Source organism: Acinonyx jubatus, chromosome C2 (genome assembly GCF_027475565.1).
Source record: "Acinonyx jubatus isolate Ajub_Pintada_27869175 chromosome C2, VMU_Ajub_asm_v1.0, whole genome shotgun sequence".
In the NCBI taxonomy this organism is placed as follows: domain Eukaryota; kingdom Metazoa; phylum Chordata; class Mammalia; order Carnivora; family Felidae; genus Acinonyx; species Acinonyx jubatus.
The window spans coordinates 26,351,027-26,367,285 of NC_069384.1; the positions used below are offsets into that span (position 1 = coordinate 26,351,027).

General features: G+C 35.2%; 1 protein-coding gene and 1 pseudogene across 2 annotated transcripts in view; both read left to right on the top strand.

Moving 5' to 3' along the window:
- The window catches only part of LOC113604776 (uncharacterized), a 591,327-nt gene that overhangs the window by 455,681 nt on the left and 119,387 nt on the right, over positions 1 to 16,259 (top strand). The gene's annotated exons all lie outside the window — the stretch shown is intronic.
- LOC106973177 (nuclear ubiquitous casein and cyclin-dependent kinase substrate 1-like) overlaps positions 1,170 to 16,259 on the top strand; it is a 39,870-nt pseudogene continuing 24,780 nt past the window's right edge.

The window sequence follows — 16,259 nt, forward strand, 5'->3', positions numbered from 1 at the left end:
CCAACAGGGCTTCAGAAATTTAGAGCAAGTAGTATCTGGAGATTAGCTTCATTAGAAAAAAGTTGATGGAAAAGGAATACCATCAAGAAAAGAAGTCAAGGAAAGAAATTAGGAAAATATTTTACGAGGTAAATATTTCAAGGAGAAAGAGTCTGAAAATAAAGCAATCTTTGATTCAAATCAACTTCAAATAAAATGTCAATATAAAGAATCAACCCATTTCTGTTGCTGTTATTTTCATTTCTGTTCACGGAATCCCTGACATTTTGAGTTGTGTATTTTTGTGTTCGTGTGTGCACGCACACACATTCATGTGTGTAACTATATCTAGAATACAGAATAGTTCCTTTCATCAAGCAATAAGTAGCCATTGGTTTGTGTCATTTAAGTAAAACTTTTTACCTTCATACAGACCAATGCAATATGAAAATATCAAATTCAGTCAAGCACCTGTGAAAATTTCACACCCTTGTTTTATAATCCAAACACTGTACCTTACTGGCAAGAAATAACAACTATGATAAACCAAAAAAAAAAAAAATTCAGGTTTAGGTTTTGGGAATCTCTAAGAAAAAAAATAAAGGAGTCTATCTTGAAGCTACAAATAGAGCTTGAAGTTCTTTATTATGAATAAAGAGCCAAAGTAAATGGTACAGAAAATATAATAAAAGCTTTTGGAATTCAGAAGAAGCAGGAAAGATTAGAGTGAACAGAAGAGCCTGGGGAGGGAGTTAGAAGGGCAGCAGATCATGCCCCAGATGTCAAGTTGTGTGAAGGTTTGGAGTGTGATGAGTGTGGCTATCTAGATTTTAAGGCATTCCAGGAAGAATGCTCTCAATATAGCAATTTCCAGGAAACCGATGAGTTACTGAGGATTTTCCATGGGGGATGTCTATGCTAAAAGTGCTTGTGTAGAAAGGGTGGTCAGCAGAAGGAAGGTGAAGGGTTATAGGATTGCTCCTAGGCTTTTCCTTGAACTCAGACTTTTACATATTATTACCATTCCCTCCTAATTGGAAATAAGAAGGCCTGTTCTAGGACATTGTTGAAAAGAGTAAATAAATTAACACACATGCAAGCAATTAGCATAATGCTTGGATCTCAACCAGCAAACATTAGTTATGGAACTTCTTTTCCTTGAGACTGAGATCAGGAAGATAGAGCAGACAATGACAAAGGAAGGCAGCAAAAGAGAAGTTCCAGACTTGGACAACGGATACTGGCAGTAAAATTTTTGTGAAGATACTAATGGACAAATTGCTGCTCCTGCTAGGAATCTCTGTAAACCCCACAGAAAGGAAGAAGATAATTGGCTTCATTTTTAATTTGGAAAGGCTCCAAATTTAATGGAGGAACCTAATCTGTGATTTGGAATTTGCTTAATCCCTGCTGCATTTTATATCCATCCCTTAGCAGTCTACTTTTCCTTGCTTGTTTTCTAGGAAGGTGCCATAGGAGAATCCAGAAACTGAGAACTGAAACTTTATCTAGCATTTGGCACATCTCTGTCACAGCCCAGAATTTCTTTCCTCTCTTGTGTCAGTGGCTTATGATGGTTTGACTTAGGTGTAAACTAAAAGGAACAGTCCACCATGACTGTTTTATCTCAATTGTTGGCTACACCAGCTAAAAGAGAGAAGGATGGGACACAGGGTAACTGGTGACAGAAGCATGTGGAACTGTACTCAACAAGGGAAATGAAGAAGATGGGAAAAGACCCAGATTAAGGTGTGAGGGTCTTCTGCTAATTACAGTATAAGAAAAGAGGGCCACCAATATAGAGCATAAAATAAGCAAGTGAAGTCATTTAACTGGAGTACCCATCCTCAGAAATATAATCATGTTTTTGTTTTTGTTATTGTTTTGTTTTTCCTGTAGGGGCTGCAACTGTATATGGGGCACAGTTTATTCTTGGGAATTATAATGCTGCTCAGATCTAGTGCTTACTAATAAATTCTGTCAAATTATCAATTTTTGTTTTTCCTTTTCTTCTTTGACAGGTTCTTTGTTGCTCTTTCATTTTCTTTCCCTTGCTTAAAGTTTCTTGTCAGGTAGAAAGCCCTTTTATAACCTTGTCCAACCGTCTTACAGTCTGTTCTTTCCTGCTATCCTCTACTGTCCTGTATTTTCTCATTCTGTAACCACTCTTTTTTCTTCCAGTTGGTAATGGATCATTTGCTAATTCTGGAATATGCTTGTGTTTAATCAGTCATCAAGTATCCTTTAGCTGGTGCTCAGGAATATGTCTAAATGAATTCTTTTTTATTTGTTTTCCCTTTCCAAAAATTATTCTCATCTTAATTGTTTTCATTCACATTCCAGCCAGTCCCTGAGCCAATTTCCAAATGTTATTTTCTAAAATTCTCTGAGGGATAAGAGTGTTTGTTTTCAGCCATTTTGAATAAAGTTCATTGTTCTTTCCTTAAGATATCAGACTACTTTTAATATCCATATTTGTTGGCTTAGATTGGTGTAAAAAGTGATATATATATATGTATATATATATATTTGTCAAAACATGAGACTTCTTTAAATTAAACTGTTAATTGAAAGCCATCACCTGTTTTTTTTTAAAACAACTGTTGCTTAAAAATTACAATTCACTTTGTGTAAGAAGTAATAAGAGAATGTAGTCAAAGACATGTTCTCTTGGAAGTAATGAATTCTAGATGGATCAACACAGATTCTTATTCTAGGTCAGTCATTGTCCAAGTAATTTAACATGCCTTCATTTCTGTAAAATGGGTATGCTAATGCTGTTTCCTTACATGTTACAATTTTTAATTAATGATTATGTGCTTTTGCATAATGTGCATTCATATATTATTAGGTTAATAATGTGCATTCTCAATGTACTTTAATAAAGGACATTGGGAACTAATTAAAAGGAATGTAATTTGTGCTTTTGGGAAGAAAAGTGTTATCGAAGTGTAAATTAGGGAGGGAAGTGGCAGTTAAATCTATACAACATGTCTATTACCACACATTTGAGGCTTAACTCTAATTACAGATAGGACATGTGAGCAAACAGCATCTGGGAGACTTCCACTCATTTCAGAAGGTCCTTCTTCACCTCTATAAAAGAAGGCTATTCATTTAATAGCCAAGATTATTAATAAGCCACTTTCTGTTCGGAACAAAAGGTTAGAGGGAAAAGACCTCTTTCAGAGTCAGCGTATCAACAGTATTTATTGTTCTCTTTTGTAGACAATATCTGCCCAACAAATGTCATGAGAAAGGGGTTTGTTATTCAGTCCTTTAGACAAGAGGAAAGCATTTTTGTGGATTGATAACGCTACCCAGAAAGGGCATTTACACCTGATGGAAGAGGAGAATTCTGTAGACAGATCTGTGCCTGTCTTCAAACCTTTCAACCATCTGAATAACCCCTGAGGTTAAATCGCTGGTAGACATCTGTAGGCAGAAGTAAGAGAAATGAGATCATCAAGGAACGGTATCGTGCTTACAACATGTGGTGAAATGAGTGGCTCTTCACCATCTGTTATTTGTGTGTGTATTTTATTATGTAAATGTTCGTACACACTGCATTCTAAACAAAGGAACATTACTTCCACTTTGTTGGTGCTGCCAAGCTTGCGTATGTGTCCTGGAAAAAGAAAGTGGCAGACAGAAAATTCAGGGTTCATCTAGCCACTTGGGTCCCCACTCCTTTCACCAAGAGGGTGAGAGACTCTAAGTAGTTGGATTCCTTTTCTGCATCCTGTTAACAAATACAAAGCTCGACTGTGAAGGGAAAACAATGTCTTAAATACTACAGTTATGGTCCGAAGCTTCTTTTGCCGGGGTCCACAGGACAAAGATACTGGAAGCTGGGGTGCCCTGGGATGGTTCCAGCGTAGACTAGTGATAAATCCAAGCTCGAAAATAAATTTGGACAGAGAAAACAGGCTCTGTTCAATTTTCTCTCATCTGCTTAATTCCTGGCACATATCTCTGGGTCATGGGAAGGTTCTGGTGGGCTGCTGTCATTGTCTCCCCCAAAACAAGAACGGTGTGTGTATGCATGTTTGGGAGGAATGAAAGTGAGGAGATTTGGGTGACACATATTCTGGTTTAAATTTTCAGAAAATTACCAATTTAAATTGAAATGTAATTATCCTAACTGGCATCTTTTTGGCAGCAGCTTAAAAAAAAATCCCTCGGCTTTACTGTACCAAGCAAAAGCCCAGAGGAGTCCTGACACTGGCCTTTAATCAAAAGCTGAAAAGACACAAAAGCTTTCAGATAATCTATGCCAAGCTATCTTGGACAGCACGGAATTGCCTGGAGCACCCTTCTGGTGGCATTTAAAACACCTGGTGCCCTTAGAAAAAAAAATACATCTGCGTCTGCAATTTCTCCTTCTGTAATTCCCTCAAATCTCTCTATCTCAACCCATTCTCCTGTCTTTATAAGTAGGGATGCTACAGTGACAGGAAAATAAAGCGATTTTATTTACCAAGAGAATGACACTTGTCATTGGCTCTGCCTGGAGGTGACAGACTCAGGTGCCCATCTGCACAAACACTTCCTCACTGTTTATTTCATGTGGTTTAATATAATTAAACTATCATTGTGCTCATTGATTCAGCTCAAATTTTAATTTGATAATTGGGGAAAAGGTGTGCATTTGAAATGGAGGCAATTAATTGACACTTTAAATGCACTGGAACAGAAATAATTTAAGTTACACCATACTTAGCGGTGACTTATACTGTTGTGTTTATGCAGATTCTTTTATTTAGCTCCTGTCATTAATGGATAGAGGTAAATAACGCTTCTCGGCCTACGTCCTTTCTAAACAGGCAGTCTGATTCTGCAATTTGGACATATTTTTGCCGCCACAGACAATCCCATTCATTCTGTAGTCGTTGGCTTTTCTAAAATAAAGACGTTCTAACTTTGAACAACAATCTAATCATTCATAACTAGTCTCACATATATGCAACATAATTATGCAGATTGTCACATAATTTTATCAATAGACAGCCTGATCCTCATCCTAACAAATATCTTGCACAAGGAAATAATGAGAATCACAAAGATACAATTTCTCAACTTACAATGCCCATCTTTCCCACGATTTGAATAAAAAGAAGGGAAATAACCAGTTCTTACTTATTTACTTTTTCTCCAAGACGAGTTTTACTTTAATTTGCTTCAAGGGAATTTATATATTTTGGTGAACTTGCTGAAACCTAAGAAGCAACCATATTTATGGATAAAGCATTTTTTTGTGTTAATTATCTTCCATCTGGAAACAAATATGCTTTCATATTTTTTAAGAATCAAGAACAAAAGCTAGTTTGTTTTAGCAACTTACAAAATCTTCCTCATTTTTGCTGGAGCTCTTTTATTCACAGAGCCTGAATAAATACTTTTAATCAAAACTGAAGCAAGTTCAATTTTGCAAAACGCTAACCACCACAAATTATACCTGTAGTAAATAATGTTACTTATTAAGAATTATTGGTTGTTTCTACATATGCCCTGAGACGATTTGTTCTTAATATAAAGGATTGGAGCAGCCACTCTGCCTTTTAGATGAAAGCTTATGCTCTTGCTTCAATCTATTATTCAATATTTTTAATATTCAGTGTAGCCATGGATGAACCTAAGAAAGTTTTGGCAGGTCATTTCAGTTAAGCAACCACACTCTTTTTATTAAAGCTGGAAACCTCATTAAAATAGGCTCTGTGAAGATTTTGTAAACTCCAGCTTCAAATCAAAGTTGGCAATAATGCTCCAAAAAAATCTTTTTATATAAATGTGGTTCTTTTGGCACTTGAAAGTTTCTGAAAGCAAGAAATGCTAAAAAGCAGAAAAGGGAAGAAGCAAAGCAAACAAACAAAAAACACATGAAATGCACACACAAAACACACATACTCATGTACATAAGTGTGGGTGATGGGTGACCCCAAAACAAATCTATTTCTCGTACCTTCTTTTTCTGTTATCTACTTTCAGACAAAATTCTCCGAAAAACATTTTTGCTATCTGAGCTAATGTAGTAGTCATAAAGAAAGGAAAACACCATCCTGACCATAACCTCTCACCATAATTAAAAAGAGTCCTTGGTTACCAAGCCGAATTGAGGTCTTCTGAAAGATCAGAGTTTTAAGGCTAAAAGGGACCTGATGGATCAACTGATGAGATAAATCAGTAACAGCAACAGATTATGGACCAGAGATTAAAGACCACAAACTGAACAACTGGTTAGTTGATGGGAGCAGGGTTATAAAACAGATCTTCAGAATGCTCATTCTGTATGATGCTGTTTGTCATTTCAGTATTCCTGGTTGAAATGTTACCGATTTGACACACTCTGACATCGAGATGAGTAAATCCATTCATGATTAGGACAGTTTTTGTTATTTATTTATTTATTTGTTTGTTTGTTTGCAGAAAACCCAAAGTTCAAAAATCTGATTCCTTGCTTCCTAAAATATCCTAACTTTCATTAACTCCTTAAACATAAAGAACATTGATACGGTGGTGCAAATATTCTTTACAATTTTAATTCACAACTTTGATCATTTTTCCTAATCTATGTTGTTTGTTAACTAACCCCCAGAAAGATTCTTTTGTTATTCTCCAGGATTTTCTCCCCAGTATGGAGAACCTTTTTTGAAAGCTTATCAATCACATAGAAATACTATTTAGGTAGGTGAAGATATTAAGTCCTTAACTCACAAATGATAGCTAGGTAATTAATAGGCAGTTTTCCTTTGGTTCAGGCTCAGTATCTCATTAAAATAATTCTTCTTTTTAAAAATGGAGTATCAAGTCGAGCGATCAATATTTTCTGTTAATGCTTATTTAAATGGCAAAGGCCATAGCTTATGAATGAAACCCAAACTCCTCAGTTTGATTTTAGTTCAGCTCAACAGAATTAGTATCCAGCCCTGGTCTGGACTTTTAGGGGGGAAAAAAAACAACCACGTATGATAGTGTTACTCATCTCAAATTAGTTGAGCCGTTCATGCACATACACAAAACCTGCCACAACATTCAAGAAAGGTACAAGATAGAAATAAAAGGGGTTAAGTGTGCGGTGCCAGTAACAGTAGGTATTAAACTGATTAATATAGTCTTATCTGTTGAATAACTCAGTATGTTTTGCGTTAATTTTTTTTTCATTCTAAATATCAAAATAGTGTGAGGAATGTAGCTTCTGGTTCTGTTAAAAAAATACTTTTTCTGGGACCACGATTAGCCATGAATGGTATTAGTTGAATAAAACAATGAGTTTGTTCAAGGAACCTACAACCTACAGTTTTAACTGTGATAGGGTGAAGAACTAAGAGCTGAGTCACTCATATTGTGTGGGGATAATTGAGGAAGGTATTTTGGGGCTATGAGGATATTTGGAAATGAGTGAGGAGTAGATAGAAATGAGTTAACATAATTCAGTGCCTAGATCAAGACAGAGTTATCAAACAAGCCACAAATTACTTGTTGATATCAGTAATAGTTGCATGTTAGCTACTATTTTACGCGTACATACAGTATTTCTCAGTTTGGGGGAATGTTTGGATTTTTTTTCTAAAACTGGAACACATGGCAGTTTCTCAGAAACCCTAACCTTATTTACCAAATTATTTCTTCAATTTAGTAAAAAAAAAAAAAAAAAAAAAAAAAAAAAAAAGTAAAATTGATGCATTCAGCAAATTGCAATCTTAATTTTCAGTGTTAAAAATAACCTGAAGGTAAGTTGAAAGAACTCACTGTGGCCACTAAAAGATAATTGGTACTCATGGAAACATTCCCTTAAATTTTCAAAACCTTGACATTAAAACAGCAGCTTCACTTAGTTATACTATCTTCTCCTCTCTCTGCGTATTAACGTTGGCCTGCTGTTTTACAGGCTTTCCAAGTGTGCAGGAAATTTGGCTGAGTTAGCAGTTTTGTTTTAATATATTCCTGGAAATTTTATCTTCAGCAGTTCTGTGTGCTTTCAGCAAGTGGCTAAAATGGATGCAGGTTTTCTAAGTCCGACAAGGTCATGAGTAATAACACTGTCAGTTGCAAGAAAACTCATGTAACAGCAGGTTCTGATGGCATACGAGAAATGGCATGTGGGTCAACTTGCCATTTTCCCGCCACCTTTTTTTTTTTACATTAGTTTCATTGTAATAAAATCAAGGAGAAGATCTCAGGGTGCTGAAGCCACTCGTGCCACTTTTGAAAGCCTTCATAATTGTACTGGCAGCTCAGAGCCCTTATTAAACCAAGAGATGTAATGCGTGCATGACTCCCTTTCTAAAGGATTGCCAGTGGCAAAGACAGACACTCTGGAAAGCATCACACAGAGAGCGGTGAAACTCCTCTAATCAAGTGTTTGTCCATTTACCAGCATTGCTCTCGTTACCAGAATATGTTTACATGCAATCTCAAGGATGGCTTCTCTGAATGAATGCGAGGGTAACACTCACTTTGCAGGCTACAAGCTGCGTTTGGGTATCAAGTGTGCTGCCCTCTAATTTCCATGTTCAGTATCCAGTTCAGAGTTGACGTGGCTTTCCACAACACTGCAAGATTAGAGCCGTTTATGCCTTATAGTCCTCACAAGACAATTTCCAGGCTGACGAAGTTGGCCCTCAGTGAAGAATCTAGCAGCCTCCCTCAATTCTGCCTCCGCAGCCCAGGTATTGAACAACCTACTGAACACCCTCAAGTATTGGCTTATGTCCAGGTGGGAAGGTATTGTGTTGGCCGTGTCATTAGAGGAAAGACTCCCAAAGTTCCCACTTGAGTTGAAAGTATGAACAGCTGAAGCCGACCTGCAATTTAAATTCTATTCCCAAAGAGTTTAGGTTTAGTATGTTTTATACTGAGAGACAGAGTACTCTGAGATGAAAGCTATTGTTTTATGTGTTAATAAGGATAAGAGTGGGTTTTCTGTAGCTAATAACACTCCTCTGAATCACTGCCTTATTTACAGTGGAAGAATGTCATAGGTATCATATTTCATCACCAGTGATGGCTTGAATATGTTCCGCGAATAATTACAGTATCTTTTCATCTCTCTTTTGTTATAGGAAACCTTTATAGTAAAGGCTTTTAAAATATGCAGTGGGAGTGTGTAATCCAAGTATCAAGTCTAACGAGAAATTGTTTTGGCAAGTTCAGAACCCTCTCAAAATTCATGGGTTTGGAGTTTCATATCTAATTGGAACCTTTTAATGTTGGAATAGGTTTGCTCTTAGGAAAACAGTGTAAAGCTTTTAAGCAAGGGGGGGAAGAAATCTTTGAGAAATACTCAGCAGGATTCTGTGACATTCAAATTATGTTTATTTAAAAACAGAAACTCCTGTGTTCTGGTGTCTTAACACAAAGAGAATCAAAAATGGGAATTATACACACGTCTATAAGAATTACAAGGCATTAAAAAATTGCTTGTGCAAAAGGCTTTGTGAGTTGCTATTGAGCCAAATAATTGAAAAATATCTTGAGAGTGTCAGAGGTATAATGGGGGATTCTGTTCAATATGTTGCCATTTGCCAGAAATCTTCTCTCGAGTACGTGCTAGCTGTGTAAGACCTAACTCATATTGTCACTCTCCTAATATTAACTTAGACCATCCTGAAATCATTTAGTGATGCATTCCTAGGTTTTCCAGTAGGGAGAACAACCTTCTCCCCCTTTTGGAAAATGTTTTCTAGCCCTCACTTTTGAGCTTTCATCTGTACCGCAAGGTAGGCACATTGGTCATGCTAAGTAGTCAAATAAAGGGAACTAGGAAATCTCTCCTTCCTTGTGTCCTTCCAGTCTCTGTATGTTCAGTGCAAATGATTCCCATATGGTTTCACCTTAGTCAGGATGTTCTGTGTATTGCGCGTAAAGTGTCATTTCTAAACATCAATCTTAGAAAGAAGTTGTCGATATAAAATAAAATGTACAGGCAAACCTAGATCAAGAAACATTACTTCTTGTCAGTAACAAGCAAAACACTTTGGAAGCATCATCAAATTGGGGTTTTGGAAAACTGGACCTCAAAGAAAGAATTACAAAAAAAGCCTGGGGTGGGGCAGCTCCACGGTTATACAGACAGGTTTTTGATGCCCATTCTGGGGCTTTATGTTTTAATTTTGATAAAGTTTAACTTATAAAAAAATGGTTCAAGCATTTTGCATTCTATCAAAGATATGTTTACCTATCTCAAAGATACAAAGACGTTCTTCCCATGTTTCTTTTAGAAGTTTTCTAGTTTTCATGCTTAGGTCTAGAAATCCTTTCAGGTTAAGTAAGTGTCGTATATGGTTTTAGGTAAAGATCAATGTTTAGTTGTTTTCCCAAATAAATATCCAGTTTTTGCAACATTATTTTGGAAAAAGACATTTCTTTTCCTCCCTGAAAGGCCCTTTTTACTTGAAAAAAATCATTCTGCCCATTTTGTTTGAATCTATTTCTGGACTCTACTCTTCCATTTATCTATACATCTCTTTTTTCTGCCCTACTACATTCTCTCAATTACTGTATATTTATAGTAAGTCATGAAATCAGAACATTTAAGTTTTCCGATTTTTTCTGCTGCTTCAAAAATTTCTTTGGCTATTCTTGTTCATTTGCATTTCCATAAAAAATGTAGAATCAGCTTGTCAACTTCTGTGAAAACACGCAGGGATTTTGATTGGGATTGCATTGAAATTACAAACTTAGTGAAAACACATTTCTTAACAATACATGCATAACCACATATAATTAGCAAAATCATAATATTAGCATTGGTAAGATGCTATCAGCTAATTTATAGAACTTATTCAAATTTTATCAACTATTCTACTAATGTCCTCTTTCTGGACCACAATGAAACGCAGGGTCACACATTGCAGTCAGTTGTCATGTCTCCTCAGTGTCTCTCCTTCTGGAACAGCCTTCAGTCTTTGTCATTCATGCCCTTGACACCTTTGAAGAGTACTGTTATTTTGTAGACTAACTGCCAGTTTTGGTTTGTCTGATATTTCCTCATGATTAAATTCAGGGTATTCATTTCCAGAAGGAAAACCATAGAAGTGGTACTACACTCTTCTCAGTGTATCGTGGTAAGAGGTAGATGTTTCACTGTGTCTTATTAATGACAATGTCACTCTGTCACTTGGTTGAAGTGGTGTCTGCCATCTTCTCCACTATAAACTGACTTTTTACTTTCTTGTAAATTAATAAGTATGTTATACAGGATATTATTTCTTCAATTTGGATGCATTCTAATAATATGTTTTCAAATTTACTGACCTTTTTATCTCTATTTCTCTTAAGCCTATCCAGCGGATTTTTTATGTCAAGTACTGAAAACTTCTAACTTTCAATATTTTCAGAGATACCTTATGGTTTCATTCATTACAAGTTTAGTTTTCTTTATGTCATGGAGTGTAATTATGTTTCCTTAAAGAACTTGTCTTAATAATCCCAACATCTGCTAACCTCAGGGTTGGCATCTGTTTAAAGCCTTTTCCCTTGAGACTCAATCACATTTTGCTGGTTATTTTTATGTGAGTAATATTGGACTTTATCCTGAACTTTCAGAATATTAGGTTGTGGAGAATCTGGATTCTGTTATATTGCTCCAAGGAGTGTTGATGCTTTTGTTTTAGCAGGTAATTAACTTGGTAAGACTCAAAGTGCAAACAGGCATGTCTGTGGTGGGCAGCAGCTTAGATCTCAGATCAGTTCCTTAAACCATAGCTGTGAGCTGCTTTCCATTTGTCCCATTCAATAAGTGGTTTAGTGGTCAGCCAGAGACTTGGGTTGAGTTTAAGCACAGAGATTGGGATCTGCTTTCTCTGGCTCTCTCCTTTCAATTCTCCTCTTACTCCCTGGTAACTCCAGTTGCCCTGTGCTTCTTACCTTATTTCCTTCAGCCAGTAAGCCAGTGGGATTTCCATCCATATTTGAACCATCCCTATACCACACTATTGCCACTGTGACTGAGGCTTCTCTCAGAGCAAAACTGCAAAAAATGAAGGAGCTCAAACTTTTTTGATTGCTTTCCCCAAGGTTTGGCTCTGCTTCAGAATCTTTGGTCTCCAGAACGCTCAGGTAGTTAGGTTTGTAATTTTTTTCAGTTTATTGGTATTGTTTCTAGCATTGCTTTGTTAGATGGTCATTTCTCCATTAACATGAAGACTTAAGAGATGGTTTGGAAACTAGATTTTGAATGGTGAAAAGGTATCCTAAAAATTATAGTGAATATAAAGAGCAAAGTAATTGAGAAGGAGACTCTCAGATAAAACTTCACTTCTATAATACAGTAAACTCCTTTGGGTATTGCCCAACTCATAATAAATCACTTAATTACTCTCGCCTACTTCAGACCTCTTCATACTCATACTGTTAGCATGTAGCAGCCATATTTATATAACGGCACCTTGAGTCTCTGGCCGAATTAATTGAAAATGATTGGATATCCCACTTGGTCTGGGACCAAGACATGTTCTTGGGAATTAGGAATTAGGATCAAGGGAGTCCGTCTTTCTGATATGGCTTGAATTCTACCATGTATAGTTGTGTCTGTGCTGCTCTCCCACTATCACGTGACTTGAACTGGAGAAAAAACAAAGTCTGCCAAAAAAGAGAGATAAAAATGCACAGAGAGAAGCAGAATGAAGAGATGGTCAGAGGATGATCCCAGTAGCCAATAAGCATCTAGTGCTCCTTCCAGTACTACCTGACATCTGGCTACATTATTTTTTAAATTACTATTAAAGATCCCTGCATCCTAATAAGTCCTCCCTTTTTCCTTAAGCTGGCCTTTGTAATTTGCAACTTTAAGAATCTTGACTAATCCACACACTTTCCTTATGAGAAGGTTTACATAACTATAATGATGAATATACACAGAAAAATGTGTCAAGGATATTAAAGTGGAAAGAAACAAGCTAATATTTCTTAGTATTTAAAGTGAAATAATTTTTAAATCATTATGTTAAAATTATAAACTAAGTCCTAGGACAAAGATCTTGTTCATTTGAATGTCACCAAAAGAAAATAGGGGCCAAACACACACACACACACACACACACACACACACACACACGCACACACACTGTGGATTTCCCCCCCTTATTGAAGTAAATGCTAAATAGGATAATGTTGTTAGTTACAAACTCTGTAAATGCAATGTTTGTGTCCTGTCCTGGTGCTCATTCCCTTCTTCTGGGTCAATCCCATTACTGTAATTAAGTTTCTCTTTAATCAATTTTATTTCTGTACTTAATAAAAAGAGGCGATTTTTCTAGATGTCTGTTTTTCCAATTACATAACCACTAAGAAATCAATTGCTTAACAAAAGTTAAAGTAATATGATTTGAACATGAATTACTCTCTAACAGAAGGACATAATGAGCCGGATGAAAAATCAGAACCTGTCTCCCCATCCCCTCAAATAAATAAATAAATTTCAGCAAAAGCAAATCTTGGGATTCTTTGGATTTGTCAAACATTTCATGGATCTTCCAAAACATTTTGGCAGGATAATTCCCTAAAGTGATTCATTATCCATCAATTCATATTTCAGTGTCACTTAATATTTGTTGAATATTCACAACATGCTAGCATTGCACAGCTGCTGAGAACATGATTCTGTCTTTCAACCTCACACTGCATGTTTTTTTAAAGATGAAAAAATAACATATATTTTAAAATTTGTCAAGAAGATAAGAGAAAATTGGTCTAAAAACAAATCAACACACATACCCTTCAAGAATTAATCTCATACCCTTATTAGGAAGGTTGTTATTGGTTCTGAAAGCACAAAAATATGCTCCTTCTATCTATTTATGTATAATAAATATATGTGTTATATTCCTTATTTTTATTTAGACAAATAAATGTATATACATACTTTTATATATATATAGAAATTTTACTTAACTTTGATATTACATTTTTTGTATCTATGTATACTTTAATTCTACTATTACTTCTATAAAAATTTGTTTTATCCACAATGTAATTTTTATCCACAACCTAATCTTTAAATCTCTATTTAGATCTATGAATATTCCCATTTCTTAACAAATACTGAAATTTCCTTTTACCTGTTCCTTTTTTGTATTTGCTCCCTAATTTGAAAATGATTACATATATACTACTGTATTTTTTTGGTTCTCATAAGAAGAAGCTCATAATCTCCATTTGCCCCATAAAATAACAAACTTCATTCCCTTACTTGAGTCAAGTATCTGCTTAGAAAGGCCTTTTCAGATTACGCTATCAAAAATAACATATACATAGAGCCTGGTGTAGTTTTTCTAATATTTTGGTGGATTCTAAAAAGTTTCATTTAAGATAAAATACCAAACCAAAAAAAAAAAAGGTTTTTTTAAATTCTCATATAAAATCTCTTTTGATTTGAAAGAATGTTAATGTGTTTTTACATTTCATTGACCTAAGGGAGTCATAAGGGGATATAACAATATTATTAGCTATTATGTGGTGAAGTAACTGTTATTTTTTCATAATAAAAGTAGAGACTCATAAAGAGCATTAAACTCTACAAGAAAGCCAAAATGTTGGCATGGGAAAAAACAATTACATTTATTTACTGTAGTGATTTTATGAGATAAACTGATTCAGTATGGCTCTAGAACATCCCATTCACTGTTGTTTCTACCCCAGAATAACAGACTGCTTCTTCCTTCCAAAACAAAAGGAAATTATGTTGTGGCATCTGTTTTTTCTCCTTTTGTTTATTTCAAATAAAATAGTATGGATTTCAGCCCAAAGTTTCCTTAAAATGTTGTATTTACCAGTACACTTTACAGTGACTAGTATATTTTAAATTAACATTAAAAGGAAAAAATAGTGATGAGCTTTCTAATTATTAATGAATAGCCCAAACGACTGCCTGACTTTTTATTTTGTTCTTGCATGGAATTTCTTTTCATATTTCAAAGAGGGAAAGTGTGCAAAATAAGCTATTTGGTTGAAGCTATGTGTGTTTTCTGAAAATAGAGATATAAATCATATTAGCTGGAAGTTTAGAAAACAGATTTTTTACCCTGTTGCCTTTTTCTGAGAACAGAGTATTATGTCCCAATAGCCTTTTTTTTTGTTTTCCTATTAGAAACAAGTTAAGGTGATGGTAGTTTTGGTGTTATCTACATAGATACCTGCCTATTTTTTTTATTAATTTCTTGACCCGAAGGTCTATGTGATATGTGATAATTTGACTACAGATAAATACTGCTGCTGTATATTCTCACAGCATCTTATTTGTACCCCTATCTCAGCACCTTCCTTATTTCAATTGCATTGATCTATTTATAAATTACCTTCTCATTAGACCATGTGCTCTTAGAGGGCAAAGTTTATGGTCACATAAACTTTCCCACCAACCATAAGAACAGAATCTATATTACGAAACAGCCTGCTGGATGAGGCTTACCTGTTTCCTCCCAGGTACCTAGTGAATAAGTGGTACAGTTAAATGAGAAGTTTTATATCAGAAATTTAACTGACATATAAGTTACTCCAAGAGGTTTGCAACCATAGCCAACCATTTATGTCTCTTGCATTTGAATTCTCACTACTTCAATGCAACAGATTAGAATTCATGTCTAAATTACCTCTCTCTGGTAAAATAACATCATGACCTTAGAAACCACCATCTTCTATGGATGATGATGATGATGATAAAATTACCTTATTTTGTATTTCATTTTGTCTTTATAAATCATATGTAGTTGGCCTTGCAAAATTAAACAGGGTAATTTTGTGATTATAGTAAAGGCTCAAAAATAGAAGCTCACTATTAATCTGTTAGGAACTATTGTTTATTGAGTGCCTCAGTGATAAGGACTTTTATATTTTCCCCTCATAATTACCAGTTTGAGATAGGTTTAGGGTTATTTTAACTGTAGAGTTGGAAACCAAAACTCAGAAAGATGCAAGACATTGTCTACATTTCCAAGGTTGTATATCATGAAGATGTTGAAGCAGGGATTAAATCCAGCAATTGTTTTTTTCTTTTCTCAAATTAGAAAGAAAAAATGTAAGGCAATGACTTAAATCCGTGTCACATGTGATTTAGTATAGAATCAATTATATATCGCAAAACTATCCCGTAAATCAGCAATGGAAGTCATTCAAAATTTAAAACATGAAAGCAAAAAGCTCCTAAAAAGTGAATTTTGACAGTGTCAGAAGCAAATATTTTTCCAGCCTTTGTTGTCATTATTATTACAAACGTCAAAACTAGTGCCAACTCTGCCACTCACACTTTTACCTTTAATTTCGGGTTCCTTAGAGATCATTGT